The sequence below is a fragment of the Thermobia domestica genome, chromosome 3 (genome assembly GCF_964235325.1).
Source record: "Thermobia domestica chromosome 3, izTheDome1.hap1.1, whole genome shotgun sequence".
NCBI classification, from domain to species: domain Eukaryota; kingdom Metazoa; phylum Arthropoda; class Insecta; order Zygentoma; family Lepismatidae; genus Thermobia; species Thermobia domestica.
This window is the reverse complement of record NC_137456.1, coordinates 40,731,826-40,752,455: the sequence shown is the minus strand read 5'-3', so window position 1 is coordinate 40,752,455 and position 20,630 is coordinate 40,731,826.

Below are 20,630 nucleotides of genomic sequence, written 5' to 3'. Positions count from 1 at the left end.
AAAAACTAATTTACGTGAACTATATGTTATATTGCTTCCTTCTATATTTAAATTGAAACAAAATAGAACTAATTTTTTTTCTTACAGACCGTACCGGTAATTTGTGTGATGTGTTCCACAGTTTCTCGATAAACTGGGTGAACCATTGCGCAATTCCATCATATAGATAACTGATTACAATCGTGTCGCATGCCCATTCTTGCAGGGTTGAATCCAGGAACGACTTCTGGGGGGGGGGCGGTGGGTTGTCATACTGCTCCTTTTAAGGGCTCCAAACTTTGGGATGAGTTATATATATATATATATATATATATATATATATATATATATATATATATATATAAAATAAGAAAGTTTCCTTTTCTGGGGGAGCATCGCCCCCCCTGGATTCGCTTCTGCATTCTTGTGGTTGTATACATACAATATAGTAAGCTTTTTTTTTTAACTAAATATCAGTGCGTTGTAATAACCTGGCAAGTAGCAAGAACCTAAAATTTATTTCGTGAGGAGTCCGTGTCAATGTCTTTATTTCGACCTTACAGAGACCACTGGTACGTATGTATAGTGAAATCTGTTTGTTTGTTTGTTTATTGTTTCAATTGTGACTATCATTCTAAACAAGCTTCGGAGCGTGTAAAGACAGGTCCTACAGTTTTGTTAAAGTGAGCTTCAAACCAGTGAATTTCATCGGACCCCAACCTCAAGATATGAGTTCCAATCAGACTCTTATTCCGTTACAGAGCCTGGTTGATACTATTGATACCTGGAGACTTGAGCTGGCCAAGGAAATCATATTCGCAGCTGAAGGAAGTTGCAGAGAATGGAACATTACTGTGTCTACACACAGTAGGAGGAGATGCATGCTTGGAGAAGAAGCAAACGATGAACCTAAAAGTTCATCACAGGGCGAAATGAAGCGCTTTATCAATGAAATTCTCCATGAGATGAGATAAATGTAGACTGTTTTACTCAGATACGTAACCTGAACGACAGATTTGCATTCCTGTGTTCTATCGTCAAATTTGTGCAGCAGCTAGATGATGAGAACGAGGAAAAGTTAAAAACATGTTGCTCTGATTTTTCTTTGTTCTACCCGAATAACTTGGATGGCATAAAATTATTTCAGGATTGTAAGGATATAATCCGCTCACTAAGGTGTGCTCAGAAAGATAAAAAACAACTTGACTTTTCCCCATAAGGCATACTGAAATATGTATCTTCAATGGTGCTTGAAGCTTACAAAAGTTTGGCAACCGCTCTTCAGATTTTGATAACACTGCCCGTGTCTGTCAAATCATGTGAAAGGTCTTTCAGCAAAATGAAGTTGATAAAATCATACTTGCGCTCCACAATGAGTCAAGAAAGGCTCACGAATCTGGCTATTCTTTCTATTGAAAATGAAATAGCATCTACTTTAGATTTTTATAATATATTCGAGACTTTCGCAGCTACCAAAGCAAGGAAGGTAGTATTCTCAATGCTAGTGGAACACAGACTAATAAGGTAGTGGAACTATCGTCGAAAGTAGTTTCATGTTTCAACTTAAGACAATAAAAATGGAAAAGTACCAAAAAAATAATTTTAAAAAGCCGTCAAGATCTGTCAGTTGGTTGGTGATGGGTGGTAATGAAAAGTAGGGTGGTACAAACCGTAGTAGAATTCTGTGCTCACATACTTAATTTATAATATATTCCCAATTATTCAATATATTGAGGATTTTTTTATTATAATATTATTATTCGCGTTTAAATATTACTTTTTTGTTATAATATATACTAGTACTAAGTAAGTTAGTAAGTGGTAAAGGAAACGGCGATAAGTGACAGGATATAAACATGACAATTATTAAATACAAAATAATATAATCATAAAACAAGTGTGAAATCTGGAAACAATAGTAAAAAAGACAAGCAGGAGAGAAACATTTGGGACCAAATAGGAGTTTGAATTTAACGTCCCTTTCAGCAGTGAGGCTATATTAGACGTGCATCTACTGAATAACGAGGAATCCGAATCACGAGCTTCCGCCGTGAATCGAACCTGGGTCTCCCACAACAAACGCGCGTACGCTAACCGCTTAACTACGAAGGAGCTCTGTGTGTTGTTTTCATATCAGTATGAAGCGATCCCAACCTGAAACTTCTGAGAAAAAAAAAAGATGCATGGGGAATGGACTTCGAATCCAGCTATTTATACACAGAAATAGAAAGTGACGTGGGAATTTATGACGCATTTGCTGTCTATTAAAGTTTACTCTTAAAAAGTATGTTTTGTGTACGAGCAAGAAATCTAAGTAAACAAGTGTGCTCGAGAAACATAATGAAACTGAAAAACGTAATGCTCAGTCTTCAAAAGTTCAGTGTATTTTGTTTGACTTCCGATTGAAAGCCATATTTAATCTGTATGTAATTTTAATGTATCTTAGCTACTTGAACGTCACAGCTTTCCTCTATAATGAAACTTTTCTCAAACCCACTTCATCTTGTTCCATTCCTCGCTACACTTTACTCCGTCATGATAGTCATATACCAGCCCTCAAGTTTTCGTCATACAATCCCTGTTTGATCTCACAAATGCTTTATCTTGCATCTTCCACAATATATCACCACCACATTATATTTCCGTAATATCGCCCTCATTCTTGCTACCATCTATGTGCGCCCCGGCCTTCCTATACCCCGTGCCTTTTTCTTACACATTTCAAATACTTATAAACACTTCATTATTCTTTCCGATGTCAACTTTCATAGTCGTTCAAACGCCGACCAAACATCTTTTACTGACTATCAAAGTCCATACCATAGGCACTAATCTCAATCTTTCATGCAGTACTACGCTAAGAAAAAAAAATTGTAGGTGCCGTACTTAAAAAGATAGGTTACATGCGTAATTCCTGTAGTTTTTGGACTTAACGTACAGCAGACGTATAACTGAAAACGCATGTTTTATAATACTTTCTGTATTAGGTGTTCCACCCAGTGGCGGCGGTTGGACGTTAAAAGTGGGAGGGGGGACAAGACATGATCTGAATATTTGTATATCAATGTTAGTTTCCCTGGTTCACACTAACACTTTGTTGACGGAGGATTGTATAACTAATAGGATACTATCTTTTTCAGTTAAAATACCTTAATTATATCGTATTTCATATTTTATTAAGTAAATTGACAAGAGCAACACAAATAGGTACTATCCCTTTGGACTCTTAAATAATGAAAGTGTAAAAAGAAACTAGACTCCTTGCTCATGAACATTTTAAAATTCTGTCTGGAAAACTGTGATCAGATTATTTAATAAATTTACTAAACATATAAATAGAAAGGATAACATTAATCATAGTAATGAATAATGAGGCTTGTTTTGCAAAAGTTGAATTGAAATTGTGGATTAATGAACAACTTACATTTTTAATTTCACACATGCTAATAAATTTGTTATTACCCTTAGAAAATGAAAGACATTAAATATTACAAGCATATGCTACGACATTTAAAGAAATATTTGCTTTTGCAGCTTCCCGAAACATGTTCGTTGCCATTAGATGCAGTTTACACTTTCTTGCAATACATCAAAACGCAACACTCCAGTTATACAAAACAATCCTACCCAGATAGCACGAATACTTGCGGCAAATTTTTGCTTCGTTTAGTGGAGCAAACAAACTGAAAGTTTGCGAAGCCAAAATTTCTTAATATTTATTAAAAGTTTTTAATATGATCTGCAAATTTTCGCTGATTTGTAAAAATAAATTCACCACTGCAATTAATTTGCATCTTTTTTGAAAATATAGCGCCGAAAGTTTGCCGTCGCAAACAGTTTGCTACTCTGTAAAAAAACTTGTTTCGAAAAACTTGCTGAAAGCAAATATGTGATGATATTACCGAGTGCGCGCGCATGGTACCCAGAATTCACTGCGCTACATCAACTGTGACAAAACAAGCGGGAAGTGAGAATCGAGAAAAACCAATACATCAGAGGACTCCAGAATAAACTCACTGGTCTCTTATCAGATGTTTTTATTGACCCAGGCAGCCTGACGTTATTTTGTGAATGTGTGTGAGAGTAAGTACAGGGATATGATCGTTGAGTAAGTAGATAAATTGCCATATCCTTTGTCTGTGCGTTTATCGTTCGCAAGTTTCTTATCTTTGGCATGTAGCTAAAGATGTTTAATGCTTGCCACTAAGAAAAGACGGATCCACATTATAAAAATTTTGATGTTTCATAAAGTTACGTTTCACTTTATAAATTTGCAGCAAACATTACCTGATACATTTGCAGCAAACATTACCTGATACACTTGCAGCAAACATTACCTGATACATTTGCAGCAAACATGATCTTGCGATCGTGAAAACACTTTCTGCAATGTTGCTGCAAACCTTTTAATATTTTCACCAAATTCATCAGCTCATTTTCGGAAATTTTGTCAAAGAAAATTTGCACAAAATATTTGCATCGAAGTCCTGGTAAACTTTCTTGCTGTGCAGTCGCAAACATTTCGTTTGTATTGGCAAATGTTTTCATTTTGTGAGGCAACTTTGCTGCAAACTCAGCCAGCGTCAACTTCGTTATTTGCATTGAACTTTCGGCAAATTTTCTCATTTGAAAAGGCAAGTTTTTTACAAACTTTTTAGTTTGCCTTTGCAAATTTTTAAACATTTTAAATTTTTTTCTGTGCTATCTCGGTAAAACATAGAATTATGTTGAATTAATTAAATTTAATTGTATATACACTCGTACACCCCTAAACACACCACTCCATTCGTATATTACACAGAAAAACAATGGAAAAGTAGATGTTGTTTCTTATTACTCCCTTTTAATCAATATTCCTTACTATTAGAAAGAAGAAAAGACATTTTAGGAACTGTCAATTTTTGTGCAATTAAAGAATAACTTGTGAAAGACTTTTCCTTCTTTGCGAAATATCATCTCAATTAGTTTCAAAGCGGGTGATTAACATATCGAACCCTTGTAAGAAGAAGTGAAAGTCGCTGGAATTATTGCGCTCCGATAGGTTATTTTTCGGCCATTTTCTGTGGCAATTAAAATGTAATTCCTGCAGCTTTCTTAACTCCACAGGAAGACAACCAATACGTAGTCACACACCAGTAGGAGTCATAATTTTTTTTCTGTGAATCAATAATACATGCAATAACTACATTTCGAAATTAATCTATATACATTAATGTGCCACTTCAAAAAAGTGGGGGGCAACTGGCTCCCTTTGCCCCCCTAATCGTAGCCCATGTTTCCATCTATACGTACTTTCTGTATGAAACAATGTAGGCAGTCAGGATTTTACATACAAATGGACGTATATAACATATAGCTGACGAAGGTAACATAAGTATATGCATGTGATATACGGAAAACTGTTAGATGTCAAACATCCTGGAACGGCATGATGTAACCTCTAAGGGCAGTGCCTATGTAGCATACAGATAACGTATGCTCAGTACTGATTTCTATAGTAAGCAAGAGGATACAGTATATTCGTCCAATATACCGCTATCCGGAGAACGAATTTTTCTCTGTGTATCAGCAATACCACTTCCCATATAGCAATCGTCTTAAATGCACTATAGACGTTCTGCACTTAATAAGCAGTGATCATGAACCAGTCAAGCTCATATACCATTCAGGTCTGGCTTCTGTAGAATCCTCACCTTCACCACCCCTATCACTCCATTACGACAAAGCCGACTGGCCTCAATATCGTTCCTACCTCGAAAACACTTTCATCGATTCCGAAACTCCTACTACACAGCACAAACTTTCACATAAGATTGCTGTCATAACCAGGGGTAAAAGTGTATCTGGAAAGGTAGGGGGACGCATGACGTCACGCTGTCTCCCCTGCCTATCTTTGCTCATTGTATATATATATATATATATATATATATATTTAGGAAGTGGGAGGACGCTAGAAATATTTTCTGGAAGTGGGAGGTCGGAGTCCCCCGCGTTCCCCTGAACTTTTACCCTTGGTCATAACCACTTTCATTCAACAGACATCTGCCTTTTATATCCCTCAATCTGAATCAATCTCATATCGTCCAAAACTACCACCCCAATATCTAACCTTACTCTATCAGTCACGTTAATCTTACCGCGAATTTCTTCGCACCAAAAATCCAGAAGCTCTAAACTTCAACGAACGCTGCACAACTATATTTCTGCTTACAAATTACCCCAATTGGTTAAAACTTGTAATCAACTATCCGTTACAATTCATCCTATTCGCTACTGGAAACGCTATGTGGCAAACACACTAAAACTTCATATCCGATTCTCTTACACGATACTCCATTACATTCCGACACCGAAAAAGGAAATGCATTTTCTGACTATCTCCAAACTATATTCACACCCTCAAGAGTCCGGCAACACAAGAATTCCTCATTCAGTTGATTAAATCGATCTTAACTGTCCTTCACTTCAACCTGATATCTCTCATACAGTCCATAATCATGCTCTTACCAATCCCATTACAGTCTCGGAAAACACCAGTGTCATTCAGCACAAACGCAACACTTCACCAGGTTTCGACTCGATCATCTATCGGCAGGTTAAAGAAGGCTCCGCTAAATTACTCATTCTTCTAGCACTCATTTATATTTTTATACTGCTCACAGGGTTATCCCCCACGGACTGGAAAGTATCGAAGACACATATGTTTCCCAAATCTGGAAAACCGAAGTCCAATGTCTCTTCCGTAATGAAAACAAGAATGTTTATTTATTTTCCTTCTCTAAATCAGGAATTCACAGGTATGCAGCAAGTGAAAACATGTCAGTAAAATTAAAATCAGTAGCTTTATTTATCTAGCACAAAAACACAATATTTATTTCCCGTTGGAGTAGATAAATTAAACTACAGTTACCATAGGCGCCGACTTTGGAGGGGCAGGACACTTTTGCCCCCCCAATATTTAAAGGTGGGGTCCTCGCCCCCCAATATTATCCAGTTTAGAAAAAATTAACAAAGAGGAGTAAAAATATCTGTCGTAAACTTCGTCGTATCTTTAATTCAATATTAGGAACAGCCTTCTTATTCGGTAGAAAACGCCACTTTCAAAGTTGTGTTTAATATAGCACTGAAGCTTCAACCAACACTATCGCAGCACTGATATGACAAGGGAAGATCAATGTGGTGCGCAAACTTGCAGTGAAGTTCCCAAATTTTGAACTTGAATTTGTTTTAGGCAAATTTGATTTAGGTCGTGAATTTCGCAGCGGAGCGGACCGAGATCCTGTGGGAGAGGGGCTTTCATCAAGCAGTTGATAGGAAACGTCTGAATATGATGATATATTTATTCATTGTTTGCCCCCCATCGGCGCAAATCTGTCTTCAACATTGGGGGGACTGGTAATTAAATATATATATATATATATATATATATATATATATATATATATATATATATATATATATATATATATATATATATATATATATATATATATATTTGGTCTAGGAATTAATTCGTGTGGGTGGACAAGAGATGGCGCAACGAACGGAGCGTCCCACAGTTCCGTGTATCCACACATGTGTTGCAAACCCCTGTCATCGCGTATCGTTCGTAGTATAGGGCAGTGGATTAAAGCGTCAACAACACCAGTTTGTAGTTAAGTGAACATGGCGCAATTTGTGCCTGATAAAGTGTTTTTGCGGGGTGTCCTGCTGCATTACTTTAACATGCAGAAAAGTGCGACTGAAAGTCATCGTATTTTGGTGGAAGTGTATGGTGACCATGCTCTAGCTGAGCGAACGTGTCAGAAGTGGTTTGCACGGTTTAGAAGTGGTGATTTCGGCTTGGCAGACCAAGAGCGAGCTGGACAGCCAAAAAAATTTCAAGACGAAGAATTGACAGCATTGCTCGAGCAGGATTCGTGTCAAACGCAGGAACAACTTGCAACAGCATTAGGCGTTGATCAAACAACAGTCTCCAAACGCTTGAAAGCCATGGGAATGATTCAAAAGATGTCACATTGGGTTCCACATGAATTGAAAGACAGAGACGTTGAAAGACGAAAAACCATTTGCGAATTGCTGCTTCAACGACAGAGCAGAAAGGGGTTTCTGCATCGAATTATTACGGGTGATGAGAAGTGGATCCATTACGAGAACCCTAAACGAAAAAAGGCCTGGGTGAAACCAGGTGAACCAGGTCCATCACAACCAAAACGAGATATTCACTGTGCAAAGGTTATGCTGTGCATATGGTGGGATATGAAAGGTGTGGTGTACTATGAGCTGCTGCAACCGGGTGAAACTATGAATGGAGAACGTTATCGACGACAATTAATGCGTTTGAAGCAAGCTCTGGCCAAAACACGACCAGAATGGGAGAACAGACATGATAAACTTATTGTTCAACATGATAACGCTCGCCCACATGTCGCAAAACCGGTCAAAACCTATTTAGAAAATGTCGGATGGGAAGTTTTACCCCACCCGCCGTATTCACCAGACGTTGCTCCTTCGGACTACTACTTGTTCGATTGCATGAACAACGATTTGATTGGACAGCGGTTTACTTCTTCAGAAGATATCGAAACATGGGTCTCTGACTGGATTGCTTCCAAGGATGAGGACTTCTTTCGCCACGGAATCCGTACATTGCCTGACAGATGGGCGAAAGTGGTGGCTAGCGATGGACGATATTTTTCTTAAGGTATTTATGTATTTTGTGTTTGTACTACAGTACTACAGCTTCAATGTGTGCGTACCAACCGCACGAATTAATTCCTAGACCATATATATATATATATATATATATATATATATATATATATATATATATATATATATATATATATATATATATAAGCGATGTTCAAAATATTTATGAAGTTCAAAAACAATGCTGTGGAGGATCAGGGAAACACAGTTGTCTTCAGTGGCGTATAGGGTGCTATCAGGCTCAAGCTCGCCCCGTAATAAATTTATTAGTTTTTCGCATTCCACTTAGAACAATAATCAATAATCCTTCTTAGCATTTCTAAGAATTTCATTGACTTTCCATTTTCTTATGCTCTTTGTTCAGAAATAATACTGTATTTGCCAAATTTCATATAATATAAGAATTGCGTCCTCTTTTTCTTTCTTTCGTCCTTTCTACTTTTCTTTTTCTTTTTCTTGACGTTACTTTAATTCGTTTCGCCTATCATACTTTCGACCGTTGTCAGTTGTAATTCAAGTCCGCCGTCATCACAAAAACTAAGAGGAGTTGATAAGCGAAACTGATGTTCCACACCAACTTCCGCAGATATCAACATAACGGGACTTTAGTTATTGTAGCAAAGGAAAAATTATATCGTTTTGTTAATTTAAAAAGAAGGAAATGTTTGAATTAAAGAAAATCAAAACGGGGGAATAATTAGCCCGGAAACTTAGGTAGGCCAAGGATATACATGGATAGAATATGGATAGAATAAAAGGTGAGATTCACTATTAAATTTTTGTATTATACTATATAGGATTTATCGGTCTGCAATTCTTGCCATTAAAATTTCAATTTATGTATAAAGTAAAATACATTTAATTCTCAAACTCAGGTGGGCAATTGCCCACTTCCTCCCCTGTGTTGGGCATAGCCCCTCGAAACAAAAGCCCTAAAGGCGCCACTGGTTGTGTCCAACATTGCGAGGGGGCAGATTTGAGACTTATTCTAGGAAAGGGTGATGAAACCCATATTACGGTAGGGGGCCGCAGTGGCTGAGTGGTAGAGCGTTCACCTCTGGTGCATGGGGTCCCAGGTTCAATCCCTGTTCCCGCGAAGTGAACTTTGTAGTGGACAAACACCATGTGCGTGGGTTTATTCGGGGTTCTCCCGTTTCCTCCCACTTTCTTCGTTTCACCATTTCATTCATTTCTCATTATCACAGTCTCCTTTAGCCCAGCCAGCATAACCGTGAGACATAAAACTCAAAGATTTTCATACCACGGTAGATGAATCTGATTTCTGAGGTGAACATGTTGTAGAGTATATTTTATATTAGGCGAAATAAATGAAGTAGTAGTAGTACATATCCGTATTACAAATCACTGCCGTGAACACATTCTGAAGTCTGAATACATGCATATTTATAATTTGTATGTTTCCAATTAGGCATCAACAATGATCCACGTTAAAATTTTGGACACTTGTTTTATAATAATATAAATAATGACTTCCCCAAAACTATGAAGAAAGAAAATTATGTATGACGCAACAATACTCTTATTTGAGCAAAATGATGATAATCGCAATAGCATTACAGGAATCGTTACAGAAATCTGACGCATGTCATACGCTCTTTAGTTAACAGATGTAGCCTTAAGATTACGGAGAAAAGTATTCCAGCAATTAAATTATTTTCTTTGCTACGAAGCATGAGTAGATGCCTAGGCTGAAACTAGAAATAGATGAAATGCGCGTTTACTGAAAAGATGGGTTCTACTGACATTGGGTAGTATATATACTCTTCGTGTGCTAGGGCCTAGGAGAGAGGAGAGAGATAAGATTTCACATCAGGTTACGTCCCGCACAGTCGCACACCTTCATTTTCATTAAAAATGGAAAAACCAAGAGAAACAAATTTCATCTCACTTTCTTTTGAGACAGTCGGACACAAATCATCACACTTATCTGCAAAAAGCAATTTTCAAACCGGATTATTGGGGGAGCCTCCAGTTCCAATACTGGGGGGACATGTCTCCCAATTTCCCCGGGATTTGTGCCCGTACCTACAGCTGAGACAATTTTCCAGAATGAGGAGAGAGGCATATTCTCCTCTGGTATTTATTGCAATTTGTGCCCAAGTAGCGGATGTGGAATCAATACATGGGCCTACTAAACTCTACAACACGAAGTTCAGTTTGAACTACTACACAATACGATTCTTTCTAAAATAAATAAATAAATAAATGTACCGGTAAAAGCCAAGATAAAACAAATTCCATCTCACATCCCTTTATGGCAGACGGACACAAATCATATCACTTATCGCAAAAAGGACTTTTCACTTCAGATTATTGGCGAGACTCTCCCCCCCCCCCCAAGTCCAAGATTGGGGGGTCATGTCCCTCTAATCCTCCCGAGATTTGCGTCAGTGGCCCCCCAATATTTTCTTCAAGTCGGCGCCTATGACAGTTACTTTCGTTTAACATTCCAGCAGTATGAAACAGTGAAGACAAAACTCTTAGCACTATACGACCGCAACTCTGTTTCAATTTTGAGGAGCCAATTTATATTGAATAACATAAAAACGGGAACACTTTTGCATTTGTGGCGAGAAACAAAATGGAAGTGCTAACCCATGCAGCAGTGTTAGGAGTTTCCGGGGATTTTGAAAACAAAAAATGTATGTCTCGGTTTCCCGAAAACATCTAGAACAGATTAAAGAACGGGAGTGAAACTTTTAAAATAAGTAGAAAAAATAAGTAAAATAAGCAGTAAAAATTATGAGACAGAAGAAATGATCAAGTGCAATCTTGTTCCTCGCAAAAAAAGTTACATCTAATCACATACATAGAGTAGGGCTACTAGAGCGCACATGACACCGGAAGTGGACGGGGCACCGGTCAGGCCCGTATCCAGTGGGGTCTAGGAGGACCGGGCCCCCTAAATTTTCACTGGCTCCCCTAAAATTTTCAAGGTAGGCTTGTAAATTAACTATAATATGGTGATGAACTATAATATGGTTGGATCGGGTCCCCCTCTGCCTCCCGTACATTTTTTGGCTGGCTACCGGCCTGGCATTGCTGACTCTAACATGTGTAACGTTATGACGTTGTAGAATTATTGTTTGTATTCCATAAGTGATTTTTTTTTATTTAATCTTATTATTTTTAACTTCCGTTGCTAATTTATCGATGTTATATTCGAAATAATTTATGAAGTTAATTTGTTGTTAAAAATTTTAAATGTTAATGTTAGAGTTGCCTCAATAAGGCTTGTCTGTACGCAAGTTACTATATGCGTGTTCGGAGAAGAATTCTGGAAGTAGAATTTTTCATTATTATTTTTGAAAAATAAAATATTAGTTCGCCATAAATTTTTGTTGTTAAGATATAAACAGAGTTTAAAATATCTCCAATTATGTAATATATTTACATATATAAACTGGAAAATAGAGAATAACGTTATAATTTTTATAATTAATGTTTTAAAATTGTTATTTGTTGTGGAAATGTATAGGAAAATGCAAGAATAAGTAAAAGAAATCCTGCCTTCGATCCTCCGGCTGGAAATTCCGTCGAAGTGCAAAATGCCTATCAATCTTATGTAGACATCTCTTTTCAGATGAGAAGCAACACAAGCAGCAGCCAATGGTACACGATATTTAGAGCAGTGTTGCCGGACTGCGGACTACCTTTCCCTTTTCCCTCTTCCTCCACTTAGGGATAAGACAAATTAACACGTTGACTGCCGCGTCGGACACGTGTGCCCGATTCTAAGAAATCCCTACCCGCCGCGTCGGTCACTGGTGACCGACACAACAATGGTTTCTTTACTTATTTCAACAATAGAACTGAATTACTGCACAAACTTTTAATTTGCTTCTGAGTATTCACAATGGATTGTAGAAGAAAGTGCACTACTAAACTTTTCCCCCAATTACTATTTTTGCTTTCAAGAACACAATAAATTTCGGAGCGAGATATTTATATTTTCCATACATTATTCAATATACAAATATTGTTTTACATATTCTATTACATATTTGAAGCAAGATTGTGTTACATAAAATAGAAATAACATATATATTATCCTGTAGGTGATAACATATGTGTTATTCTGTGTTAGATTATGGTTTTTAATTGGTTAAATTATGATAGAAAAAAATCACACTAAATGTAATGCATGTTAAATGGAAAAAATATTTTTATGTGAAATTCGTAGGAAATGCTACAAACAGTATATTGTTTAGTATCAAATTTTGTTTTATATATTGCAAATTGTCTCTTACATTATTAATGTTTGTAAACCTAACATAAACATTTATTTACATGGAAAGATCTCTGTGACATTTGTTGAAACACTTCAAACAAAGCGTTGGTTCACCTTCACATCCTGTGCAGTAGGTAACTACTTTTTTCGTTCGATTTGCTGCCAACTTCCTTGACATCACTGTAGTATTCTCTTTGTAACAGTTTTTACAGTATTTTCTTGTTTGTTTTGCTTTTCCTTGTCGTCTTCTTAATTCGTGTCGAAATCTTCTGGGTCTGCACATTGGAATTGCTTTTCCTGCTGGTTGTATGTTTTGGGCGACCAGGTAACGGATTACTGATTTTCTGAATTCCACAACTTTTATATTATCTCCTGTAACTTCTTTGTGCAAAATCAGGGCATTCACCATTGATGTAGAAAGTAGTAATTCGAAGGCCAGCTTGCGGTACCATTTCAAACTTTTCTTAGAGGAGATGAATACGCCGCCATTTGATCTGACACATCTACAGACGATTTTGCTTTGTTATATTCCACTATCATCTTAGGCTTCTCGATTTGTCCGCATCTGCGCTGCACATTTACAACTTCATCTGAATGTTTGGTCGACAGAACTAGAACGTTTCTTTTATCATTCCATTTTAACACAGTTATTCCTGTTGCATTTTGTTTAGCTACAACTTCATTTCTTTTGAGATTCTTGTTTACAACATCTTGAGGATTGCCCTTTCTGTTTGAACGCACCGTCCCAATCAAATGAGTATCGGTAACTAAAAGTTTGTTTGCTAATTCAATACTTGTATACAAATTGTCCGTGCAAACTGTTCTTCCGGTGTGCAAAAGGGGTTCACAAAGAGACATAACAACAGATGTAGGAGTTGTTCTGGTGTGTTCCAAGTTTTTACCAGCATATACTAAAAGTCTATATGTATAACCAGATCCACAACACAATTTAAACACTTTAATACAATATTTGTGTCTCTTTTGTTTGATATATTGCCGCATAATAAGTTTCCCTCGGAATGGTACATGAGTCTCATCCACACAAACTGTTTGAGATGGTGTGTAAGCTTTCTGAAAATTGTCAACTAACAAATCAATCAGGCCCTGAACTTTATGAAGCCGGTCTCCTCGAGGACACGCATTGTTGTCAGCAAAGTGGATCATACGAAGAAGCATTTCGAATCTGTTCCTTGACATGATACAAGGCGCGAAAGTGTTTCTGAACATGTCTTCCTGGCTCCAATAATCTGACAACGATGGCATTTTCACTACTCCCATATACGCAACTAGACCTAGAAATTTTCTGATTTCATTTTTGTCAGTCGGTACCCACTCGTGTAATCTTGACGACGGTCCTACATCATAGACACTTGTTAACACTTGAGTGGCATACACATTAGTCTGATCAACTATCAAATTTATCACCTTATCATCCACCATGCAAGAGAAAGCTCACCAGGTTCACTCTGTGCTAAAGCTGCAGCAAAAGTTGGGTTCACACCTTCGTTTTCCATAAATTGTATTACTTGCGCTTGGCATCCTGTAGGTTGTGTCCATTGCTGGTACGTACCAGGTCTTACTTCCTTACTTCGTTGATGATAACGTGGAAGATTATGTGCTGTTGGCGTTGAAGATATACAACTGTTGGGCGATATACTGCATATATTTTCTCCTTGAGATGTAGAGGCAGAGGAGAGAAGATCACATCCATCCGGAGGAGAAATATGTACTTTCTTCTTTACGTTACCACTTTCAGCTTCGCTGTCACTTGATGTACACCAAGAATTCTCATCCGAAACACTTTGTATATAATCTGAATCGTCGTCGGAAGATATATCGAAGTTCTCATCAGACATGTCCTCATAAAGTGTATTTTCAATTTTTGATGGTGATACAACACAATTTACGTGGTTTGAGAGTGCTTTTACGTTTAGACATATTGCAGTTTTATATACAACACACTATAATTCCAACAAACGAAAACAGGTTTCTTCGTATCAACAATGAGTTCTTGATGAAACAGACAAAACTAATACTTCAATATTTTCTACATACGAGGCTAGAGTAATAGCATAAAACAAAAAACAAAAAAAATCACCAGAACCCGTGAGGTGTTGAAGAGAATAATAAAGATGCAAATCGGGACAGTGACCGACAGGCTGCCCGACGCGGCGCAGGCAAAGACATTTTAAGTTCTACGCCGCTTCGGGCACGCGTGACCGACAATCAAAAAAATTGGTTTTCTTCAAAACGGTCACTCTACGTGAACAAATAAGATAATAAATAAACGTTTTAGAAGGAATGGGAACTTATGGTAATAATGGCCTGAATGGAAAGATTCCATCGGAAAGCTTGGCAGTCAACGTGTTAAGAGCCTGACTTACTAAAAATAATACAAAATTTACAATTTCTCCTTTGTTTTTCACAAGTGAAAGCAGATAATGAAATGCAACTCATCACATTCATAGATAATGTTATTCTACAACGGAGAATATGAACCTGAAGAAATGTTAGTGTTGCCACCTATAGAAATTACAGTGTTGTCAGAATTTCATTTCTCTCAAAATCTAACTTAAAGCAGCGACTAAAAGAACAAAATCAACTGCATTCGATTACTTATTATGTTGTTTTGGTATCCATGAACTACTTTTCAAATAACATTATTATTTAATTTTAATAACTGTATGTTAAAACTATTTTATTTATTACAACTTAAATACAACTATTATTTCAAAAGTAGTTCGCAGCATTCCAAGACAACATGAAACGTAATCAAATACAGTCGATTTCGTTCCTCTAGTCGCTACCTTAACTTAGATATTGAGGGAAATGTAATTCTGTCAACACTGTAATGGCAACACTAAAAATTCTTCAGGTTCTTATTTTCTGTTGTAGAATAACATTATCTATGATTGTAAGAGTTGCATTTCATTATCTCCTTTCACTTATTAAAAACAAACAAAAGAAAAATGGTATTTTTTGTGTTATTTTAAGTAAGTCATGCTCTTAAGATTGACAAGATTATTCACATCCTAAAAAGTGTTAAGATCGTAATCCTGTGTGTAAAATTTCTTATCATAGGTTACAAATTTTGTTATTCACTATTTCATTAAATCTTCTGTTGTAATTTTTCTACATGTACAAAGGATCATCCGCAGTCTTCCTGTTACGTGGCTAGTTTCCTCATTTATTTAGAAAGGTCTTCCTCCCTGAGGATTTCCTTATAGTAAGTCAGAGAAAGAGATAGAGAGAGAGAAAGAGAGGAAAGAAGAAGGAAAAGAAAAGGGAGCACAGATAAAAAATGAATTTAAAAGTATAGTAAGAAAATAATCTAACAATATAAAATTCCGTTTCCAACAGTCGTAACGTCTGTTTTACATTTTTTTTCAGAACTATTCAAATATATAGAGGATACTTGAAAAATTTATGAAGTCACTTTTAAAATGAATACCAAACTTGGTGGTCAAATTAAATACTCAATTTCCAGTGAAACTGTAGATTTCCGAGACACATGTAGATAATGTCAAGAATTTAACACATGCTTTTTTTTCTTCGTGGTTCGGTTGCAAATTCGGTAGTGTTCATTAAACGTACTGAAACGTAATGTAACGTACCGAAAAACATTATAACAAACCCAATTGGTAGCGTAGATCATACCTTCCATTCCAGACTACTAATGCAAACTGAACAAAAAAAAAAAAAACAAAGAAAGAAAGAAAAACTTAAATTAGTACTATTTTACATGTCACAGAGTAGATTTACAAGGGAATATAAACATGTTTTATCATCAGTCAATAAAGAAAATGAAAATGATATTCTATTTTTCCAATACCAACTTAAGAGTTATCAAACGTTTTGTTTCCCTCCAGAAACTGGCAGGTCTTCAATCTTGATCCTCTAAAAAAAAAAAAAAAAGAAAAAAAAAAGAAAAAAAAACGGAATCTTCAACTGCGAGGAAAGATCTATAACTGAAATATACTAAAGAGTATTGGCGATTAGCTATGATACAGTGTTATTTTTAGATTTCGGATAGTACCTAGTCAGGGTAAATGATTATTTCAGACAAAATAGCTTTTGGTGATGTATGACAGATTAACGCGAGCATCGTTACAAGTTGTATTCAAATGTCTTTAACGGTGGTACACTGTGTAAATTATGTACCAATGTATCGGCATCTGCACATTTTCCACAGGCGCTTGAATCAGAACGTTGTATCTAGGATAATCGTTTGTTTGTCTAGAATAAATCATGTATAACCATATACCAAAAACTTTTTACCTGATATATCAAAAAGATACAATGCAAATTAGACCATATTTGGGACCAATATCCACATGGATTTTTAGTGACTACCTTTGGTACATGTTTGGTACTAGATCTGCCTAAGATAATCTTATATAAATTTTTTGAAGTCTGATAGATTCCAGTCACTTCTGGTGGTATATAACTCTACTGAAGTATAATTTTAGCATATATTTTGGATTATGTTTTACGTAATCATAATTTGGTGGATTTGGGGCAAGTGATTATGATGTCCAGCAACGTAGCCATTGACTGGTATGTGTTTCGTCAAGATGAAAGACAAGGGAATATAAACATACGCATGAAAAGTAAAACTTTACATATAAGTTTTATATTAATTAATTTTAACCCTCCTACGTTATAATCATTCATCACTAATTCTTTTGCGTTTCTAAAATAGCATCCTGTCCAAATAAACCTTCCGATCACTGACTGTAGTTTCTTAAGATCCCGTATATATTATCTGGAACTTGATAAATTTGTGCAGCACACCGTAAATTTCAACAGATGTAAATGTTCACGCACCGAATACGCTGTATAAGGTTTAAATTTCGATACCTAACTATTGCACTATCATGTCTGATTATATTCATGATTGGAGTCCAAATGGGATTCTCTTGATCGTCTTCTCCACATGTAAATGTAATTCCTAGAATTTTCAATTTTTATTCAGAATCATATTGCACAAGAATTGGTGCCATTGCACTCCATGACCAATTATTATATATCATGCACTTAGTTTTGTTAAAATTTATTTTTGCGCCACTTGCAGAAAAATATCTTTTTAAGTTACGATGTACCTGCATCATTTGTTCGTTGTTAGTACATGTGATCGTGACATCATCTGTAAAGACTACCAGGGTTATAGTGCGAAAAAGAATGACTTCCTTTCCTTGTAGCAGATTAGCGTTCGTAATAATGGTTATGTTGCTGGTCCAAAAAGGAGCATAGACAAGGGAAAACCTTGACACAAGGGAAAACGAAATTATGCAATAATGTCTCGGATGGTACTTAGTGTATAATACTGTAAATATTCTTTTCTCTAAAGTTTATAAAAGTCGCATCAGCCTCTTTGTCGAAAAAATAATGGAAGATAAACAGCCTTCTCTAGTTATCTTGATATCTCTGTTTAAAAGTGTAATTGGTCTAAAAATTTGAAATTTTCCAGAATTTTGGAAATCATAATTATGATTCCGTCGTTTTGCAACACATCCTTTTTCGAAGATTTCATTACTGATTTTTGTGAAGACTTCTCCAATGATATCCCATTATTTTTCGTAAAACAAATAATACCATCTTTACCAATGCTGGAATTCTTACTTGTAGATTTAATTTTAGTGAACAATTCTTTGGAAATTGGGGCAATCAAACTGTTATAATCAATATCTGTCAATGCTCTTTTTAAGTTATCAAAAAGAAAGACAATTCATTATCTTTCACCTTGTTGGCTGTGAAAAGGTCTTTACAGTATTCCTGAAATTGAGACATAAGCTCTGAGAACGCCTTCTTCTCCCATTAACTGCGGTAATATAGTCAATAAAATTATTGGTTTACCGTTTGAGTGTTCAAACTACATGGTAGTGTGTTATACGTTTATTCGTCAATAAATCTGCAGTTTATATATTGTGTTTATAGCTATCGAGGTATTGCATTTGTTTTACAAGAACTTTTGCTTTTATTTCTCTTACAAGCCTATAGTTGAGTTGGAATGCACTAGCTTTCCACAAATCATTTAATACATTATATAAAAATCTAGTGTGTTTCGACTGTCCCTTTGTCTTTCTGCACCCATCCATTGAAAAAACTTCCTATCTTTTTCCTTTTGTGTAGTGCAACCACCAAGCGTTTAATAAAGGGAAAAACTTATGTTGTTTACATCAATACTTCAATTTGACGTTAAATAATAGCTTTGGGTCTTAAGAAAACAAAAGCTGTCATTCATTTTCCAGTAAGAACTCCACATCTTAAGAATATCTGGAACTTTTAATATAATGGATACTGCCGCATGATCAGAAAAGTAGGTCAGTATAATTGAAAATGAGTATACACTGCAACATTTGTTGGGAGATATATTCTGTCGAGCCGTGATTTAACTGTCGATGTTATGTAGGTATATTCAATATCTGTATATTGATTAATCCAAACATTTTGTAGCTTTAGTTGTTACACTATATTGTCCAATGCATGATACTTATTGAACTATCATGTTGCATCTTTTCTCAACACAATGTTAAAATCGCCACATAAAACAATATTGGTCGTTATTTATATTAGGGGTATAAGATCTTTATAAAAAAGATTTAAAGTTCAACTTTTTTCGTCGTTCCGGAAGGACTATATACATTAATATACGGAACAGTATCACACCACACTGTTACCTATCCCTGAAATAAGTTGATGAACTAGTTTACCGATATTCCTTTTTAGTAGGGTAAAATTAGAGGTTGACCCGGAACTAAATACTATTGAAATAATCTTTGGGATATGAGATCAGGTAGCTATGAGTGAATTAACCAGTGAATGCTAAAATCTGAAAGTTTGCGAAATTCGAGAAATTCCAGGTTGAAGTTGTAACTCAAAATTGCGTTTTGAAACAAATGCTGCTATTGAAGTAATATCAGTTAGTACACACAAAAGTTGTATGCATGCAGTGCAATATATATTTCGTTCGTAATAAGACAGTGGCAATTTATAGTAAAAATGTGTTGAAATTTCAATATTGGTACAGATGGTTATACGCAGGGTGACTCAAAAGTCCGGTACGATAAGACAAATGGGTAAAATTTGCATCTGAGGCGCGAGGTAAACATGAATGAGAATAAAAGTTCAATATTTTCAAACGTAGTTTGCAATTTTGTGAAAAGAAAATCTCCCCAGCGCTTTCAATATATTGCCCCTGACTCAACTTTAAAAATTCGAATTATTGTTTTCTGACTCCTTACTGTAAAAATAATTAAAATATATATGTATTAATTTCTATTTCAGTGTAATTTATATTCCATAACCTTTTTCTACCCTGTATGAATTCTTTATTCTTTTATTTAAACACAAAATAATTCTTGAATTCTCTTATAACTTTATGTTCCCTTAATTTCAATGTTTCATTTCTTGTTTCTGAGCCTTGTATGCAAGTAACTGCAACCCAATGATCAGTTTTATTTATTTTGTTTGCGAGGTTATTTTCTATATGCTGTCTTGATTGTATACCTTGCCAGTATTTATTTATATGCGAGTCGTAATGACGCGTTCTGTGTTCGGTTCACTAATAAAACACCACATTTTTCTTTGCATTATATACAATACTCATACGCATTCACACACGACACCCTGCGTTCCTTGCGGATTCGTTCACGAATTCAAAGTTTACGGTACGCACAGTTCAGTG